Source organism: Arachis duranensis, chromosome 5 (genome assembly GCF_000817695.3).
Source record: "Arachis duranensis cultivar V14167 chromosome 5, aradu.V14167.gnm2.J7QH, whole genome shotgun sequence".
In the NCBI taxonomy this organism is placed as follows: Eukaryota; Viridiplantae; Streptophyta; class Magnoliopsida; order Fabales; family Fabaceae; genus Arachis; species Arachis duranensis.
The window spans coordinates 101,291,027-101,296,218 of record NC_029776.3 but is presented as its reverse complement, the minus strand read 5'-3'; positions in this window follow the sequence as shown (position 1 = coordinate 101,296,218).

The following is a 5,192-nucleotide window of genomic DNA, read 5'->3' as shown; positions in this document are numbered from 1 at the left end:
GAACGACGATCCTGCTCCTACCGTCATGCCTCTTCCTTCCACTCGTTCTTCTAGGGTAAGAAATTCAACTCCTCATCTTATTGATTATCATTATTTTTCTATTATTCTTCATCAAGATGAACCTAAGTCATTCAGAGAAGCTTCCACAAATCCAAATTGGTAATAAGCAATGCAGAAAAAAATACAGACACTTTGAAAAAGTACACACTTGGGATTTGGTTGATCCTCCTTCTAATCAGAAAGTTGTGGGAAGTAGATGGGTATACAAGATCAAGATTTACTCTAATGGTTCTATTGACCGTTATAAGGCACAATTGGTTGCTCAAGGTTGTACACAAGAGTATGGTATTGACTATGGAGAGACTTTTGCTCCTATCGTTGTCTCACATCTATTCGATCTTTTCTTGCCATTGCTACAGCCAAAAAATGGTCTCTCGTTCAGATGAACGTGAAGAATGCATTTCTCAATGGAGATTTGAAAAATAATTTCTATATGAAATTCCCTCTGGGTTATCCTTGTCCTTCTAGCAAAGTTTGTCTCCTTCGTCAGGCACTTTATGGTCTTAAGAAAACTCTTTGTGAATGGTTTGACAAGTTCAGCACCACTATATGCAATATCGGTTTCACTTGCAGATCTCATGAGAATGCTCTCTTTATTTATAAAAGTGAACGTGGAGTTATTCTTCTGCTTTTGTATGCTAATGACATGATCATTACTGGAGATGATGTTGATGGTATCTCTTATCTCAAAGCCTCCCTTCACCGTATTTTTTAGATGAAAGATCTTGATTCTCTCAATTATTTTCTTGGTCTCGAGGTCATATCCACAGATGATGGTATCTATCTCTCTCAAGCTAAGTATGCTTCGGATCTTCTTGCTCGAGCCGGTATTACAGGTAGTCACACTGAGTCTACTCCTCTTGAGCCTAATGTTTGTTTTACTCCTATGGATGGCATTATTTTGGATAGTCCTACTCTTTATCGACAGTTAGTTGGAGGGCTAGTCTACTTAACTGTCACCTGACTAGATATTGCCTATCCGGTTCATGTTCTTAGCCAGTTCTTGTCAGCTCCTCATACTACTCATTATGCGGCAGTTCTTCACTACATCAAAGGCACCCTATTTCATGGCCTTTATTTTTCTACCCATTCATCTTTATCCCTTCAGGCGTACTTAGATGCTAATTAGGCTTGTGATCCCACTGATCATCGTTCTACTACTGGTTATTGTTTGTCTCTTGACAACTCTCTCATTTCCTAGCGAGCTAAGAAGCATATGTTCACTACTCGATCAAGCATGGAAGCTGATTACCGTGCTGTCACTGACACCACTACTGAGGTCGGTTGTCTCAATTCGTTGGCTTCTCGAAGACTTGGGTACACTGCAGTCGTCCCCAACTGATATTTTTTATGACAACCGTGGTACTATTTAGATTGCCCATAATTATGTGTTTCATGAACACACCAAACACATTGAGATTGATTGTCACTTTGTTCAGCAACACATCCTTATTGATGCTGTTTGTCTCATCGTTGTTGGAACACTAGATCAGACTGCTGATATCTTCACGAAGGCTCATCATCCGACTCGTTTTCAGACTCTAGTATCCAAACTCAAGATGGTATCCTTAGCTCCTACTTGAGTTTGAGGGAGGATGTTAGAGAATAAATTAGAATCAATATTAGATCAATTAGTATTATTTATATTTATATAGCATATCTGTATATTAATTATAAGATTGTATACTTTTATTACTCTGATTCTTCTAGTACTTATATATACCCTTTGTACATTGTACTTTTCTACACACTGAATAATACATAAAACGCTTTTTTCAGTTTTGTCTCTTGTTTCTAACAATAAGGAATTACATAATCAGGATTATAAAAGACCACCAAACAAATATGCAGAGATAATCAAATAAGCTAAGGAGATCAAAGAGACCATGAATAGGGCATATCTAGTCGAAAAGGACAAAATAAGAATGGTGGAGCATATTTGTTGGATCCTGCCACCAAGAGGATGGATGAAATTGAACTCTGATGGACGACGTAAAGAAACCCTGAGAAGATCAGTTGCGAAGCCCTATTGAGAAACAACGAAAGAAAGTGGGTCACCAGCTTCTCTAAACGTCTGGAAAGAGATACAACTTTCATGGCAGAGTTGAGCAATGTGCTGAGGGGACTCGAAATAGCTTAGACAATGGAATTCAAGAAGTTTGTAATGGAAACAGATGTAGCGGCTATATACCAGTGCTCCTAAATGGAGAAAAATAATTAGCTTCTCATCCCAATCCTCTTATTAGAAAATTGAATGAGTGAAAAAAAAGGAATAGGATATTCTTTTTGTAAAAATCTATAGAGGAGGAAATAAATATGCAGATTGTTTAACTAAAAAGAGTTTAAATATAGATACTGATTTTGTATTTTGTGATTTACTTCTACTAGAATTATATAGCATTTTAACTTTTTAAGTGATGATGAAAGAGAAACTACTTTACCACGTTTAGTGTGTAACTAGGTTTTCCTTAGGACTTGTGCTCCCTTCAAATACCCAAATAATAATAATAATAATAATAATAATAATAATAATAATAATTTGAGTTGGTCGAGTAGTCAAGTCACTCGTTTACTCAAACAGTTATTGGGAGTTCGAATTTCGTCTTATATATGCATTATTTTATTGGCCAATGACAAACTCTTAAATGGAATTTAGATCTGCAACAAATTAGTCTTTATTCTATCGAGTTAAAAGATATGTGTGCTTAATGTGTATATAGGTTAAGAATTTGAAAAGAAAAATATTTGAAATATTATTTATATAAATAAACTAAACTCCTAATTTTTTTATTTTTTATTGTAAATTTCTTTCTAAATCTTTAATAAGCTTTTTGCCTTTTTTATTTGTCACTTTTTTTAAGAGTGGGTTTGGTATTACTGTTATTTTTTAAAAATTGATACTTTATCTTTATTTTAAGACATAAAAGGTGCATGTAAAATCTTGATTTAGTGGTAATTTTCTATGCTTTGCAATAAATGTATTCGGATTTGAAATTTGGTTATTAGATAAAGTTCTTAATATTGTGTGTGTGAATAAGTTTATAATGCTTAAAATTAAGAATTATTCAATTTATTTGATAAAAAAAATAAAAAATTATAATATTTATGTTTAGTAAATTAAACTAAAAGATATTCCTTTAAATAAAGAGATATCACAAAAAAATATATGATAAAATAATTTTAATATGTAATTATATTAAAATTTCAATGTTGAAAAGTATAAATAAATAAAACTTTGAAGATTAATTTCATGTGTCCTTTTAAAATTAAAATTACCATACATGAGTATTTTGATTTATCAACTTATGCTTTAAAAACATTAATGAGTACCCTGATGAAACACATAATATTCTTTTATCCAAAAAAATAAAAGCAAAATCCTTATGAAATAAGAGTATTTTAAACAATTTTGTAGTCAAATTCTTCATTTATGGCTTCTTAAATAACATGCAAATAACGAAAGTGACACATTATGATTATGAACCAGATGAACTGTCGAGTTGTTCTACTTGTCTATTTAGAGCCAATTTAGATAGGTTTATAATTTTTTTTTAATTTTAATTTATCAAAAATTATAATATTAATGTTTGATGTTATTTTTAGAATTAAATTATAATTTTTTAAAAAATTTAAATATTTATAAAAAAGTTAAAAAAATAATTTCTTTAATGAGATAGAAAAATCAATAATAGCTATTTAATGCCACACATGCCTTTTAAGTCAAAAATTAACCTATTATATATTACTAATTTTACAACTAAAATATGTCACATATTATTTTTTTATTGTAACTAAAATTAAATATTTTTCTCCAAAATTAATAAGTTTTTTCTTACTTTTTCTTTCTTTCTGTATCTCTCTCATTCTTTCACCTACTTTAATTCTCTTATATATCATTATCAATGACTAACTAATAATTATAAATTGAAACAATAAAAATGTGCAACATGACATTCTCTAATTGTAATTAAATTTAAAATTAAAATTAAAATATAATTATATTATATTACTAATTTATTAATCAAAATATGTCACGTGATACTCTCATTAAAATTAAGATAAAATATTTCTTTCCAAAATTAATAAATTTTTTTATTCATTTTCTTATCTACCTCTCTTCCATTCTCTATTTCTCTCTACCATTCTCACTCTATATATATAACTTAATTATAATTTATATTTTATATTAATAATTTAACAAATTAAAATATATCACCAAATATTTTTTATTTATAATTAAAATAAAATAATTTTTTTCTCCAAAATTAACAAACTCTCTCTTTCTCTCTCCCCTTCTTTTTTATCCTTTTCTCTATTTTTTTTCATTTTCTATCTTTCTCTACATTTTAGTTCTACCAAAAATAAAATTAATAAAATAATAATTCAAACAAATTCATAAAATTATAAAAAAATATATTAAATTTATATTTAAATATAATTAAAAAATATCTCATAATATTATTTTATATAAAAAATATATTATTATATACATACTTTTTTAGTTTTTATATTTAATTTTAAATTTTCGCTACTTATCTTTCTAATTTATATTTTCATTTGTCTTCTTTCAAATATTTATTACATATAATTTGGAGAGAATACTAATATTGTGATTAATAATTAGAATCAATATTCAATTATTTCAAAAAAAATAATTTTGAATTAATTTTATAACTATCAATATAATTTTTTTCATACTAAAATCTAACTATATTTTTATATATAAAGAGTAAAAAAATACATTTTAAATAATAAGAATGATTTTTTTATTTGTGCAATAGAATTAACACCTAATCAAATATAAAAGTATAAAGTATAAACATTAAATTCTTTCAAGATTTATATAATGAGTGTTAAAATTAATTTTTAATGAAAAATTAAACTCTCACATGAAAATAAAAACTAAAAAATTATTTGATTTTGTTTATCTTCAGATATCCCGATTTTTTTTAGCTGACTGAAACTTGTCTCCTACAATTTTTTTAGTTTGATTTTATAAATTTAATTTTGCCAAAATCTATAAAAAAATACTAATTTTTTTCAAAGATTAGAGTGAGACTCGAACTTGCAACCTCTAAGTAAGTATAGGAAGACTATCACATTGTATTTAAGTTACTAAAAAAGATAAATAA